The sequence below is a fragment of the Canis lupus genome, chromosome 29 (assembly GCF_003254725.2).
Source record: "Canis lupus dingo isolate Sandy chromosome 29, ASM325472v2, whole genome shotgun sequence".
Classification (NCBI taxonomy): Eukaryota; Metazoa; Chordata; class Mammalia; order Carnivora; family Canidae; genus Canis; species Canis lupus.
Window position 1 is genome coordinate 12,831,723 of NC_064271.1, and position 16,943 is coordinate 12,848,665.

At 36.0% G+C, this 16,943-nt stretch overlaps 1 protein-coding gene across 3 annotated transcripts in view; it reads left to right on the forward strand.

Annotated features, from left to right (window-relative positions):
- NKAIN3 (sodium/potassium transporting ATPase interacting 3) overlaps positions 1–16,943 on the forward strand; it is a 612,786-nt gene that overhangs the window by 142,930 nt on the left and 452,913 nt on the right. The gene's annotated exons all lie outside the window — the stretch shown is intronic.

The window sequence follows — 16,943 nt, forward strand, 5'->3', positions numbered from 1 at the left end:
TGGCAGGCTGGTGGGAGCATTGCTACATGGAAAGTGGAAACAGCTCCTCTGCCCTCCACTGGCACACAGTTTCATCCACAGAAGACTGAGATCCAAAATATCACCACATACAAGAATCCTGTACTCTAACACCTAATTCCACCTGATAGAGAAACATTGCCCAAAGATTCCAGGCTCTCAAACCACATTGCTTCCTTTCCTCTGGACAAGAGAAAGAGAGAGAAATAAAGGCTGAAATGGCCTCCCCCAGCACTTCCATATTAAGGCCAACGTGGAAATGAGAGGGTCTGGCAATAGTATCCCCCTCCACCCATTCCAGAGCAGACTTCAGGCATGGATGCTTGGGAATTCTCTCAGCTGCCTTCTTTTTAGGGTACAGAAAGGGTTTGATGTCACTGAATAATTATCTCATTCTTCTTCCCAATATCTTTTATTAAATGTATTTGCATAAAACGGAAACTGAGTATATTTGTGTAGCATATGTGGATATAGAAATAGGTACAGGTGGGTACCGAGGAGAGCTAATGCATAGCAGAGTAACTTTTCATTATGTAGCTTTCTGATACAGTCTAGTAGTTGAGGGTAATGCAATTAAGTGTCTGCACCTTTTTAGTATCATTTATTTTGCAGTATTAATAGTAATGATTTATCTTAGATAATGTTATTTTGCCTAGTTTTTTGTTACTGTTGTTGTTTGTTTGTTTGAGAATAATGAAATTTAGTTCAGTCTAAAAAGAGCCTGATTTGCCTCTCTAGCCTCTGTGGATCAACTTCTGGTCCATACTGGAAGCAACAGTTGCCTATCTGTGCAGATACTTATACCATTTTTGCTTGGCACCTTGGGAACTTCCCTGGGTGGCTCTGTAGAGTCCATATCTCTGTCACAACCATACTGGTCAAAGGGATAACTTTATTTAACACAGTCTTTTAGAACAGTCTTAAATGAAATGGCACTAATTTGGTTGATGGAAATAAAGATCAATAATAATAATGGCTATTAAAAGGTCTAAACCATGGGGTTACATTAAATAAAAAGGGTAGGTATTAACATACCTGGTGGTAAGTAAGGGATGAGAGAATGAAGAGAAGGGCAGGCAAACTTACTATGCAGAAAAGTAATTTGGACACAATGAAGGAAGAAGAGAAAATATACCTTGAAATGGAATAAAACAAGACAAGAACATGAGGAAATCCTGTGGATAAGAAGTGAAATGCATATATGTATGACTTCAAAATAGATTTTAGTGGAAATAAAGCAACAGGAAAAATTAGAGCAAGTGCTAATCTTTGAGATATACTTTGCAGATTACAATAGGAAATATGAAATACTAGGTTAGATTTTTAAAACTTTACTTAATGCAATATGAAAATGTGTGTGTGTGTGAAAAATATTAGATTCACTTGGGAAGAATATATAGTATCAAAAACAAGACAAACATTTTCTCATGTTTTGTAGAGTGAAATTGTTTTATGCTCATTCTGTCCCAATTGAGATAATTCTTGTTAAATTAATCTCTGACCTTTTCCTAGTAACAACAACCACAACAAAAAATCCAGTAGACAACTTGATGAAGTTCTACTGAAAGTCCTACAAATATATTTAGTAGAAAAAAAAATTAAGATTGATAAAATACGAGAGCTGCCAAGTATTTCGACAGTCTAATAAAATAAGCCTATGAGGAAATTTGTAGGACAGGTCCATACTTTTGAAATTTTGTTATTACCAAATATTTCCACTCTGCACAGTAGATAAGTTTATTGGCAATCACATGATTACAGAGCAATTCAAAACTAAATAAACATGGAACTTGGAGAAATAAGTTTATTGCAAATTTAAAGAGCTTTTTGCTAAATATAACTCTTTAAAAATATGTATAATTGGATGGACATTTTTGTAGTGGAGTGAAGTTCACTTTTAGAGCTAGTCTGCAAGTTTAAGGATAGAATTTAACTAAGTTTTACTTTAATTACAAAGATAAGTTAAAACATTTGAATTGTTTGGGGAAACTCTAGCTACATAAACTTCAAAAGTTATCTTGCTTTATTGGCCACTTCATTATGCAAAGAAAAGCACAAATGTATTATACTCATTGAACCATTAAATGGGAGTCCAGCAAGCCATTAAAATTAATAGGTCATCCAGGAACCGGGTAGATAAAACAGCAGTAAAAACACACACACACACACACACACACACACACACACACACACACACAACCAATCATGTTGATTAGCTGTCAAAGTATTGCATCTCTTTGGTGAAATGAACAGAGAAGTGACTATTTTTGGTAATTATCTTTCCATTTCCATCATATTTTGTAGGTGTTGTCATCTTTCAGAGGCAGATTAGATTTAAATAAAAATATTTTAACTACTGTCTTCAGAAATACTGAGAAGAAAATGTATGACTTGGAGATAAGAAGACTTGATTTCGTATTCTGCCGTCAGTCAGTCTCCTGAGCTAAACAGCAGCACAAATCTTCACGTTGACAATGTGCAGAAGTGTTGGTTTATTGGCATACAAGGTTAAATAAGAGGTTAAGAAAGGTAATTATAGCACAGGACCCTGTATTCTGTTTCAGTAGAATCTGTGTTCATAGTTCATTGAAAATGTAAATTAAGCATTGTTAGCTAGGAAGTGGCACCAGGGTAATACATACAGTTTTCTTGAAGGAACCAACGTGTTTTTGTTAGTAATATCATTTGATATTCCATCATTGGTATTTGAGAAAATTCTTTGCTTCATTGGAAATTCTTCCTTTATGACATCATGTGGTCTTATAAGTAGTTTTTGGATAAGAAAAGCATCTTTGTAAATTAGATGTTACTATTTTTGGTGATTGTCTTTCCATTTTTAGAAGAATGATTAGAAATTCAAGAATTCAAACTTTGCTAGTATCATAGAGGCTTATAAAAAAAAGATGTTCTAAAACTTAGCAGCTACAGAAGGTCATAAAAGCATTAACTCTTATCTGATGATGCATATACACCAAGAAATCACATTTGAAACCTCAGATTGTAAGAGAAGTCAAAATGTATAGAGATGTCCCCTTTGGAGAAGATTACATTATTCTGCGGATAGATCGCTGGTTCCCAGAAAGCCCACTCAGATTTGCTCAGTCCCACCTTCACTGTGACTCTCACCGTGGACTTCATTTGGCATGAGGAGCCTGAAGAAGCCTGAGGCAGGAGGTGATGTATCTGAATAAAATCACAGTGACCCCTAATTTCATTCTTCTCTGTATTTAGAATACAAGCATTTTGATCAGCTAACACATATACTTAAACACAATCTGAAATATCGCTATAGATTAAGCTACTTTGTCTGTTGTCTCCTTTCTTTCTAATGGGAGAGAATGGTTGGAACTAAATGTATATTTAGTAGACGCCTAACAATATGCAGTGTGAAAGGAGAGAAAATACACTTATACTGAAAAAGAGAAAAACTCTATGGAGTAAATCTGTACTGCCCCAAATAGCAGCCACTAGCCTTGTGTGGCTGTTGAATACTTGAAATTTGACTAGTGAGACTGAGGGACTGAATTTTTAATTTTAGTTGATCTTAATTATCTTAAATTTCAATTTATAAACAACCAGATAAAGTATTTTTCCATCAGTCATAACTTTACTGTTTCAGTAGAGCTCTCTAAAGAGTGAAAATATAGTATCCAAATTGAGGTAAGACACATATCAGATTTCAAAGACTTAGTACAAAAAAGAATGGAAACGATCTCATGAACAATTTTATATTGATTACATTTTGAAATAATAATATATTGAGTTAAATGAAATATATCATTAAAATTAATTTTACGCATTTTTTTTACTTTTTAAATGTCCTACGAGGACATTTAAAATTACTATGTGGTTTATGTTGCATTTCTGTTGGACTGTGCTGGAGCAGACTCTTCAAATTAAAACTCCAATATAATTTATGTGTCCTGGATATAAATTATTATTTAAAAATAGAAATCTCATTTTTTGTTTTATTGTCCTAAGGGTATAAATTATGTTTTGATTTATATTAGCAACAATTTATTGAGAACGTACTTTGTATTGAGTCCTTTATGAAGTGTCTGGAATCTGTTATCCCTATGAGGTAGATTTTATTTTATTTTTTTACAATTCTCCTGTTTAAGATTTTATTTATTCATTTGAGACAGAGATACAGAGAGAGAAAAAAATGAGCAGGAGCATGGGAGAGGCAGAGGGAGAAACAGACTCCCCTCTGAGCTGAGAGCCCAAGGTGGGGCTCAGTCTCAGGACTGGAGATTATGACCTGAGCCAAAAGCAGATGCTTAACCATCTGAGCCACCCAGGTGCCCCTGAAGTAGGTTTTATGGTCCCAGTTTTTCATATAAAGAAACAAAGTTCTAGACATCAAAGATTTTATTGCAATCAGCGGTAGAATACAGATTCAAACTTGGGTCTTTCTGACTCCAGAATTTGCCAGATTTGCTTTTCTTGGTTAAAATTCTTCTATTAACTCATAGTTTATGCATTTAATGAGGTATTCATTAAATGTTCCAGAGAGGATAGATAATGCAAAGGTGCTGAGGCTTCAGTGGGTGTAATGAGTTGAAAAAAGAGAAAGAATTCCAGTGGTAGAAGAGTTTTATGCAAAGAGAAATGAGGTTGGCAGGGACTCAATTGCATAAGGTCAGTCAAGGTTGTATTTGATTCTAAATGACACAAGTCCTTGAGAGTCATTGACCAGAGGAGTGACATAATCAGATACTCATTCTAAAGGACTGCTCTGGCCTGTCGGTAAAGAATCTATGGAAAGAGTCAATATAGGAGTTAGAAAGGCCACTGACGAGATGTTTTTGCCATTGTCAGAAGTGAAATGAGGACTTGAGGGCTACCACAGAATAGTTAAGGAGTATAACCTGAAGGTAAAATTAACAGAATCTGCTAATAAGAATTATTAAATGAATTTCTATTGTTTTTTCCTAAGTGTCTTGATGAAAATTAACTCTTGAATTTATTGGATTGAGCATTTCAACATCTATTTTTAAAGGGTAAATGGTATATATTACATGGAATTAAGGAGAAATACATGAGATAAGTACAGGAATGTGTCAAATCCTTTGGCAAGAAATCTCAACAAAATGAAAAAACTACTAGGAATCTGAGCTGGATCTGGGATAAGGACATGAAGTCCAAAGATGTACCATCAGTCATTCACCTATTGTTATTGTTGCTGTTGTTATTTAACACCGTGCTAAGAATGCGAACACAACGAACAAGAAAATGGAAAGAGGTCCTTACTCTTGTGCCACATTTAGTATGCATTTTGGACTTCCTTTAGTGAATTCTGCATGTGGTGCACATAAGGCTATGATGAGGTTCTGTTGGATTTTGTATTTTCTTATCTACTTGTTGAGATGAGGCAGTGGGTGATGGTATGTAGGAATCCTCTACTGTCATCATTCAGACCAATATTCTCCTTCTGGTTTAAGAGTTTTTCAGTTAGTCCTCTGCTTGCTGAGAACAATGAAAATTATTCTGGGCCAGTGTAACATCACCAGTTTCCCCAGTGAATCCTTTGGTTTACTCAGTCAATAAATGAATTAGTATTTTTTATTGAAAAGTATATTCCATTGTATGGATACATCATTTTGTTTCTCTGCTTACCAGTTGATGGACATTTGGATCATTTCCTGTTTGAAGCTATTCAAGATATCCTTTGGAGTGTTCTAGAGAAATCATCTTAAAACGCTCAGCTTGTGAATAGCATTTCTATTATGAGTGGCATCTTTTACCATCTTCGAGATTTTAGAGTTTCACAGGGATGCCATTGGCCTTGTTGCTCTCAGAATACTGATCCTTACTACCATCTTGACATAATTAGAATAGAAAATAAACTTTATCATCCCATCTGTGCCTTTAATTACCCATTTCCTTAAAAAAAAAACAGAGCTTCTAAAATTCTCACTTTATTATTTGCAGAGCAAGGATATGATGGTATCAGAGTTACTTTGTTTAAACTAAAGCATTTCTATCATGAGGTATGTAGTTCTTTTTCCTCAGGAGCACAAACTACTCTATGGCAATAACTCATTTAGATCTTCAAATTCTGTGGAGGGTTGTAGGTGATAAGTAGTATATCCAATTTACAGGGAGGACAATTGAAATAGAGTGATGTGGAAAATTTCTCTGAGTCACTGAGCACTGCTGTAATGGAACTCAGAATGGAATCGAGGTCTCTCGACTCCCAATTAGTTCTCAATGCACTAGATCACACTACCTGTGCCCTCAGTCCTTGGCAAATAGATGATAAATTTTATATAAAGCTAACTCTCAGTTACCTACAGTTATCTACAGATCCTGGTTTATAGTCATATCATTGATCTCTAGCCAGTTATGGGGTGTTTGCCAGCATCCTTCAGGTCGGCTGTCTCATTGGTACTGTGCAGAGGCAGGAAGAAAGGCAAATAGGAAGGCAGTGATAGAAGCAAAAGGATCCTGTGTCTGGGAAATATAAACTAGAAAGTTTGGGGAAACAGAATAATGGTTGCAGAGCTGGATGGTAAGGACTATATTACTCTCTATCTGTGCAGATGGATGCAAATTGAAATGACATTTTTAATATATATATATATATATACATATATATATGTAATTTCCCACATATCCATAGGAATTCGATAAACATAAGAGCAAAGCTCACTACCGCATAAGTGAGGAGCCATTGAAACTAGAGCTTTCAGGGTTCTGCACAGTTACTGCCCTTCCAATGCACAGGCATATTTCATATGAACTGTTAAATCTCTGATATCAAGGAAATGACAGACCTGTAAGTATGTGATCGTAATGTAAAGATTTCCAGACAGGAATGGTGACAATTAAAACAAATATGTCACAAAATTCAAAAGGAAGACCATTTTGAATTCTTAAATTTACATAAGTAGTGATTTGGTCATGGTGCCTTGGAGAAATAAACTGAAGTATGGTCATGATTAGCAGAATGAACTATTACTATGGTGTTTTATTTATTATTATGTTTATTTTTACTTCTCCGTGACTTCTATGTATCTTCTTGAAGGTTGGGCTGGGCAGTTGGGAAGGAGTAGATGCTCTTCTGTGGAGAGTGACCGGAAGTATTAACTGTAGAGATGTGGAGAAAACATGGATAAGAAGAGCAGTTGGTTTTGCAGTGTGATATTAGAAATCATAGCCATAGTTTGTATGGGTAAAGCTACTCAATTTTATTTTTTCTCCTTATTGCCTGGAGATATCTTAAATTATTTTTTTCAGAAGATGAACTTATAAAATATATATTCATTTTAAAAATTTAGACAAGGGATGATTGTATAAAAATGGAGAATGGAAAATATGGTAAGTCTTGAAGAAAATATAAGTGGGTGTGGAATCTCAGAACAGGGCTTCCTATAAGCTTCTGGTTGGTTGGGAAGGTGTATGTCTCATGAATTGCTGTCTTTCAGCACCTAGTGCAGTGCTTTGTCCGTTGACAGCTCTCAATCAATATCTGTTGATGGTCTAAATGAATGATGTAGAAAATCCAATTTCAGTGACTTGCAGAAGGCAAAAGATGTGAAGAACTGGAGAAAGTAAGCGTAGGAGTATCATTTAAGGTGTTTCAAGTACAGAGGAAATAAAAACTGTCTCATAGATATTAAAGTTTTTTTTTAGCATTGTCAGAAGGTGAGAAAAAGGGTCTAATATAGCAGAGCCAATGGACGGTATAGGAAAGAGAGGAATAATATATAGGATAAGATTCCTAAACACATAGGAGGGGATGGTACCCCAAGCAGAAGTATCAGGTTAGTCTCAGATACCCCTCAGATAGGGACAAGATTACTTCTGTTCATTTAGGAGTGACGGGGACTGTGAGCTCATATTTAAGGTGGGGTAATGGGGTGAGTTCCTCTGTGGTGGGTGCTATTTTTTCTACAAATTTGCCCTTCTGTGGAGAATGATCAGAAGATTATAGAGATGTGGAGAAAGCATGGATAAGAAGAGCATGAGTTCCTAGTGGCACAGTCACCTAGTGGTGGGTGCTCTAGAAGCCATTGCAGCAGGAAAGCCCAGGGATAGAAAAGGAGATCATAGTTCATAGAACCACCTCATCTAGTGAGTCATTCCAGAGTCCCTGAAATCATCTAGATAGTGGCAAGACTTGGTTGGAAACAAAGTCTAAGGACCAGTAGTAGAGTCTTTTTCTTTTTTTAATATTTATTTTTATTTATTTATTTATTTTATTTATTTTATTTTTTTTTTTTTATGATAGACAAAGAGAGAGAGAGAGAGAGAGAGGTAGCGACACAGGCAGAGGGAGAAGCAGGCTCCATGCCAGGAGCCCGACGTGGGACTCGATCCCGGGACTCCAGGATCACGCCCCAAGCCAAAGGCAGGCGCCAAACCGCTGAGCCACCCAGGGATCTCCAGTAGTAGAGTCTTGAGTAAATGAGGGAAATGACAGGGAAGTAGACACAAAGACAAAGGAGAAGAGCATTAGCCATGTGGCCTAAACTGAATGCACATTCAGACAAGTGAAATATTCAGACAAGATCAGATCATGAGCCTAACTCTAACCAACAGCTGTGATAGATTTGGCTTTCTGTTTTCTTGATTATAAATACTTGTCTTTTTTGTCAATTTCTCCTTGTATAAGGGCAAGTACCTGAGGAAAAAAAATATCATAGAAATATTTCTAATTATGCAATAGTTTGTTCTCAAGTAGAAAGGGACTCTAAGCTGTAGTTACTTGCACAAATCTAAAATAAAGATTTTCAAAAGTGTAGATTGATTAATGTAATCACCAATTGCATTCCTATTTATTTGCTATTTATAGTAAAATAAATTACTGTACACATGTACCTTGAATGTTGTACCAGAATCCACATTTCATTATTTATCTAAAGCTTTTTTGGGAAATGCAATTGCAAATATTCATATTAAAAGTTATTTTGGTTACTCTTTCTTTAATAACACTCTGATGTTATCTTTATAAATACAGCTTTAAGTTGGCTGTTTCTTTTTTGATTATTTAGGGAGGTAAATGAAGAAAAAAATTATAGATATTTTCTGTATTTTCAAGTGTGATTTAATTAATTTTCATAGTTGCTAAACCAGAAATAGAAAGATCACTTCAAAGTTTACAAATCTGCTGGGTCAGTATATTCAACAAAAGTTTTACAGGAGTTCCAGAAATACCTGCATTCCAGTGAACTCCCGTTCTTCAATCCTTGGAGGACCATATTTGCATTTTTGCATTGCTAATTTTGGTAATGTGAAAATATTTTGCATTGATAAGGACTTTTATTAATGCAAAACAGGCTTCTGCCCTAGTTTTACATGGCTTTAATATTAATAACAATATGCCCGAGATTATGCCACATTTCAATGTCAGTAAAATTGGTGGGTGGAACAAAATGTGAATAAATTATTCACGTACAAACGAGAACATTCTTGTTTTTCAAAAGCTGGTCATTGGGGAATCACAGTATAGGTGAGATAAAAAACAAACTAAAATAGGAGGCAGCTGCAAGAGGAAAAGAGTACACAAGTTAATTTTGCAAGTAGTGCACATTGCTAACTTTTATGTGGGCATCATTGATACGGAATCAGTTTCAATGTTAAATCTCACAGACATTTATATAAATAAATTACAAACAATAAAGTCTAACAGCCAAAGATCAATTTTTATCCCACTCTATTCTGTTCAGTAAAATTCAGTGCCTATGATGTGCCAGGCATTGTGCAAAGTGCTGATGGCACAGACAAGTGCCAGCCCCAGCTGCCGGCTACAAGTGGAAGAGCTTACGAGTAACTTCTATTCCCTAACAAGTGTACACCTTCTAGTTCAGTAAATTGGGCTTACAAAACTGAACGTGAAACAAAGAATCAATTATTTAGTTAATGGAATTGTAAAGATGGGCAAAATGATTATACACACTTTCCAAAATATGGGAGTTATCTGGATCAATCTTACAGATTCTCAAATCTTAGGTGTTTTTTTTTTTTTTTTAAGATTTTATTTATTCACGAGAGACACAGAGAGAGAGAGACAGACATAGGCAGAGGGAGAAGCAGGCTCCCTGTGGAGAACCTGATGCAGGACTCAATCCCAGGACCCCCCCCACCCCCCGCCCCCTCTCCCGTCCCCCAGGATCATGGCCTGAGCCTAAAGCAGATGTTCAACCACTGAGCCACCCAGGCATCCCTCAAATCTTAGTTTTGGTTTTATTTTGAAATAATCATGATCTTCGTACTTAATATGCCTATGTCTCACAGCACCTTATATATAGTAGGAGCTCCATGAATACTTTTTTACAAGAGTCGAGACAAAAAGTGAAGAATGGACAAATTATATATTGATACTCTAAAGTATTCATCTCAGAGAAATACGAGTTTTGTGCAAAGAGAGGACAAAGTAAAAATATCTAAAAGTAAAAATACCCAAGAATAAAATGTAACGCCTGAAAATTCTGAAGGAATGAATAGTCTGACAGAATTATGCCTGTGTTCTTTTCTGAAATATGGTTTAGACTGAATTACATTCCCCCTGAACAAAAGAGGAAAAATAATCCTGAGCCCTTTCTATAAAGGCAAAATATAAAAATTGGGGCTAATTTAGAACTGAAATGGTCCTACTAGAAAAAAAAAATGTGTTTCTGAGCTTTGTGAAAAGACTTTAAGGAAAAAAAATATATGTAAAGAAAGATTTACATTTGACTTTCCACTAACCTCTCTGACTAGTATTGAGTGATTCTATCATTCATTTGGTGAGTGATATCCTGTGAGTTTGACAATACAAATCTGCACATCACAGCATCACCCCGTGAGGTTACATTTTTTATTTCTATTAAAATGTAGTTCAGGGCAGCCCGGGTAGCTCAGCGGTTTAGCACCACCTTTAGCCCAGAGCCTGCTCCTGGAGACCCGGGATCAAGTCCCATGTTGGGCTCCCTGCATGGAGCCTGCTTCTCCCTCTGCCTGTGTCTCTGCCTCTCTCTCTCTCTCTCTCTCTCTCTGTGTCTCTCAAGAATAAATAAAAAAAATATTTTTAAAAAATGTAGTTTAAAATGTAGCTTAAGGTGCAACTGACTGAATTCAGGTTCCAAGCTTTTTTTTAAAAGATTTTATTTATTTATTCATGAGAGACACACAGAGGCAGAGACACAGGCAGAGGGAGAAGCAGGCTCCCCATGGGGAGACCGATGTAGGACTCGATCCCAGAACTCTAGGATCATGACCTGAGCCAAAGGCAGACGCTCAACTACTGAGCCACCCAGGCATTTCAGGTTTCAAGCTTTTGTCTCTAATATGATAATTTCAGTTCCCAAATTAAAGCTCATCTAGAACTCTCCATTCCCTCATGATAAAGTCCGCACTCTTGACAAGACTTATGCAGCCCTGGGTGATCTACCCTCTAACCTCAGATTTGTTTTCTCTGTCCCCAGCATGATCATATTGCTGCTCCTCTTACAGTGTTCCAACAGGCTCAGCTCCATTTTAAATCTGAGCCTTGGTGTTTCATAGTCCAAGTTCCTGGAAAACTTTTTCCTACACTCTCCATGACTCTTCTCTGTTCCTCACATCTCAGTTTACACTTTGCTTCCTTTGGGAGAAAATAGGTACATCTTGAGATTCAAGACTAGATATTGTGTCTTTTTACTTACTTCTGAAGTCCTAATTGCTAAAACTATTACTGGCCTGTATTAGTTATTCACTGATTCATTCACTTACCCATTCAACAGTTATATATTGAGCATCTTCTGAAACTACTCATCGCTGTAAGCATGGGGGATACCTTTAGTAAAGTAAAGTCCTTTCCTCATGGATGTAGTAAGGAACAGTCAAAACAAGATAATTGCAGAGAGTGGTAAATGCTATCAAGAAATAAATCAAGAAGAGGGTAAGATGCTCACAGGCTTTCATTCGAGCTGATATGTAAATAATGTAAAGAAAATAGTCATGTGATGGTCTGAAGATAGAGCATTCTAGTAAACAATAATAGCCATGTGCAAAGACCCTGAGATACGTGAGCTAAAAATAGTCAAAGGACAAAAGCTAGCCAGTGTCACTGGCGAAGAGTGACAAAACTGTGGAATGGTCATGAAGTCAGAGAACAGGAGGAGATAGTTCAAGTGGATCTTATAGATCATGGTACAGTGTTTTGGTTTCATGTGAATTGCTTTTGGAAACCCTTGGAGAATTTTGAGCCTGATCTATTGGTGCTTTAATAAAATCACTCTTGTTATTATATAGAGAATGAAAAATAGGGAGATGAAAGTGGAAGCAGAGAATTTGGGAAGAGGGCTGTTACAGAAGTCCAGAAAGAGATGGTGAGGTTTTATCTAGGATTAGCAATGAGAAATTATTGGATTCAGGATCTGTGGGGAGGTAGAGTTGGCAAGACTTTCAAATAGATTGAAAGCGAAAAGGTGATAGAAAAAGGGACTTCACAAACACTGAATTTTGTTGTTTAAAGAATCATGCATAAACTTAGGTTTTAGAAGCCTATAAAGATGTTTCTTTAAAAAAAAAAAAGATTTTACTTACTTATTCATGAGAGACACAGAGAGAGGCAGAGAGAGAGGCAGAGACAGGAGAAGCAGGCTCCATGCAAGGAGCCTGATATGGGACTCGATCCTGGGCCTTTGGGATCATGCCCTGAGCCAAAGGCAGACTCAACCACTGAGCCACTCAAGTGTCCCAAGATGTTGCACTTGTAATAATCATGTTAGCAATAATTATAAGGGAAATGTTAATACCTGAAACTTCCAAATACACATTATGCAAGTTTCTCCTTAAACTTACTAGTGTAGGACTCTGCTTATGGTACTGTCTCCAGAATTATCATTGATCAGTCAGTATTTATGAGTGTTTATTAAGGGCAAAGACTCAAACTGCCAAAGTTTTAACCCGTTAGTAGTTTTGTAAGCTGATGCTTATAGCATCTCTTTGCCTCTTTTCTGATCTGTAAAATGGAGGTAACAGTAGAAACTTTTTTTCATATATTAATGTGGAAATCACTTGAGTTCATATATGTAAACCACTTAGAAACCTGACATATAATTAGTATTCAAAAGTGTTTATTATTTTATTATTATCTACCTTGAGGAGAACTCTGGTGACCTGTAGTGATAATAATATTTTTTTTACTTGAAGATTATTATCTGTACTCCTTATGAAATGTTAGTACATTAAGAGCTAATTGCATTACCAGTCTTTTATATCGAGTCCTGTCTCCTATTTTGCTGGAGACTTTCCTGCATAGCTTCATTCCCTCCCCTTTTAATTATGGAAACATGTTAAGGAATGGAGGATGACATGGGTTGAAAAACCAGCTTCAGAGTAACTCCACATACATGCCTTTGGGAAGATAGAAGCTCTGTGAAACACCTTAAAGATTAGGGTCATGAAAGAACCAAACAACAACATGGATAAGCCTTATCCTTACTAGTAGCAAATACCACAGTGAAAAGTAGAGGATGGATTCTTTTTACCCTGTTGATGTCACAAGCCATGTGGTCCAGTGTTAGAGAAGTGCTTATGATGAAAATTACATACCCCGCCACCAAAAGAGAATGACAACTAGTATTTCTTTCGTGTTTTCCTTTTTTTCCTCATCTGAGTTCCTTTGACGTGATACTTCACGTCTCTCCTCTTAACCCCTTCCCTCCCTCAAAAGTACCCTCTTGCCCTTTTCAGTTCTCCATTTTTTTTTCTAATTCCTTATTCTCTCTTTCTTCTTGTTTCTGAACACAACTTCAAAAGAATAATTTCAACAGTGGTTTGACTTTTCTCAAGTTGGGAAAGGAGAAGACATGGAAGCCATGTTTGTTTTTAATGGATAAAAAGAGGGAAAAGTAAGGAAAAAATACATACATCTATTCATGATTTACTTTTTCCATAACCTATATTACTCTAGAACTCAATGGCTTAAGCCACACACATTTATTATCTCAGAGCAGGGTCAGGAATCTTTCATAATATGCTACCACGGGCTAAGGTCTCATCTGAAGGCTTACAGAGGATCTGTTTCCACATTTGTGAGGTTGTTGGCAGAATTGCAGTTCCTCAAAGGCATTGGGGCTAGGGAACTCAGTTTCTAGTTGGCTATTGCATGGCAGCCACCTGCCAATTCTAGTCGTGTGAACTTCCTAAACATGGCACTTGCTTCATCAAGGCAAACGGGAAGGAGTCTAAAAGAAGACAGAAGTCTAAATTTTATGTATGGAAATCACAGAAATGATTTCCCATCCCTTTTGCCTTATCCTGTTGGTCAGAAGCAAGTCACTAGTCTAGACCTAGTCAAGGGGGATTACACAAAGGTGTGACTATAAGGGGCTGAGACTTTGGGAGCCCGTTGAGAGTCTGCCAGCCACAATTAATAATTTTTATTTGGTCACAGAAGTGTAAGAACTTTACAGCCTTTTTTTCTTTCCTAAGATTACTCTCTAACCTTAGTTTTGGCTTATTTTTTTAGTGTATGTAGTATATGTGTCTGCAGTGGCCTCAGTTTCATTTCTCTGGCGCAACTGTCTACTGATTTTTCCCACTCCCAGGTTAATTATAATTATCTTGTGGCTGCTTCCAGCCTACATTTGAATATCCCCTACTGGTTGAAGCAATTATATGGATCAGAGTGTATATATATATACATATATGTATGTATATGTACATATATATTTAGACAAATATTTATAAATTTGTCAAAAACATGCTAATAAAATGTTTCAACCTTATTATAACTCTTTCAATCTTTCATCTGTTCTTCTAAATTATGGAGCACCCTATTTTATCTTCCATGTATCCTACCTACCAACTTTACCTTCCATGTATCCTGGTCACCCCATCTCTATGCCATTTCCTTTGTGTTTTTTCCAGCTATAACCTCCTCCCTTTTCTCTTTGCCTTAATATTGCTCATGTTTTAAGTCTAAATTCATGTGTTCTTGATGAGTCTTTCTTTATAAACTCACTAATTTCTCCCTTAACTAACAAAGTATTAATAATTTATACCATACATAGTTATCACTTGGCTGTAAATTATTTTGAACCAGTATCCAATTGTTTGAAATTTATGAGTCTCCTTTCTCTAATAAGTTCTTTGATCAATATTGCTCACTGCAGTATAACCAAGGATGATTTATATTAGTCACCACTAATGTTTAATGAAATACTGTTCCAGAGTCTTTCTTAGGGAAGTCATGCCTTATACTTAGTCTCTATCATCAACGCCTAACAGTTGGCTCAATACATACAAGGTATTCTACAAATGCTTATTGACCTGATATGGACAACTATTAAATATGTAAGGCATGTAAATAATTTCATTGAATATATTTTCAACATCTTAAAATTTAGACATGGCTGTACCTTACTAGAATTAGTGTCTGCTGCAATGTAGAAACCATATATAGGAACCCTTAAGATGGACCTGGCATAAATTTAAGAAACACATAAATTTATATGATGCCCAAGATTTTTTTTCCAAACAGAGGAAAATAAAATTGTAAGTTGTTCATGATAAAAGCTAAATATTTCTTTACAACAAAAGGAAAAGTAGGATGCTTTAGTCACTCTCACTTTAAAATAATATCAATTTATATTCTAAGACTGTTATTCTCTAGTTTCTGGGCTCTAAACTTTGCTCAAACACTGACCCTGTGATGGAACTTGTAATTAGAATGTTAAAGTATTATATTTAAAAATATCATATTTGTACACATTGAGATATCATTTATACCATTTTTATTTTGATTTAAAAACATTTTTTAAGAATTTCTACTGATCTAGATAAGGATTTTTAAGCATAATTAATGTTTAAGAATTTTCTTCTTCCAACTATGTATTCTTTTCTCTAACTCGACATCTGAAAAGGGGAATTGTATTTTTCCTAAATTTATATGTGATCATGCAAGTAAAATAGGCCACTTTATTGTTTCATGTGTATTTTTCTGGGAAAAGGTCAATGAAAAATATTCATTTAGAATATGTTTCAAGTGGTGTTCCAATTATTTTTAGTTGTCAGTGAGATAAAAACAGTTTCCTTTATCATAATTTAGTGAACCACATTGCTGAAGCTGTAATCATTAGCTATCTTAGTACAGTCAGGCTATTAGAGCAAAAATATCACAAAAAAAGCTTATAAAAAACAGAAATTTCTTTCTCACAGTTCTGGAGACTGGAATTCCAAGATCAAGGTGCTGGCAGATTTGGTGACTGGTGAGAGCCCATTTCCTATTTCATAGACGGCACCTTTTCTATGTATCTTCGGTTGCTGGAAAAGGTTAGGGAGCTCTGTGGGGTCTCTTTTTCAAGAGCACTAATCCCAATACTAATACTAATCCCCAATACTAATTGGGGATTAGTATTAGTATTGAGGGGGGAGGACTCCCGCCTCAATACTTAAGCACCTCCCATAGGCCTCACCTTCTAACACTATCATTTTGGGGGTTGGGATTTCAACATATGAATTTTGGGACACATAAATATTCAGACCATACCATTGACCCATGTTTGAATGTTTGTAATAAAGTAGATATGCGAAGATGAGACATTCATAGTAGTTTTTTTAAAAGATTTTAATTTATTTATTCATGAGAGACAGAGAGAGGTAGAGACATAGGCAGAGGGAGAAGCAGGCTCCATGCAGGGAGCCTGATGTGGGACTCTATCCCCAGTCTCCAGAATCCCGCCCTGGGCTCAAGGCAGCGCTAAACCGCTGAGCCACCGGGGCTGCCCTATAGTAGTTATTCTATTCAGGATTCAATTGCAAAGATTTTTAAATATTGCTTTTTACTGATTTTCAGGATAATACATGGTTATTATAGGAAAAAAGAAATGATAGCAGATATTAACAGAGAAGAAATAAAAGGCACAGGTAATATCACCACTCAGAGATAATTAATATTTTTATATAGTCTTCCCTTTTTTATGTATATGTGTGTGTGTGTGTGTGTGTGT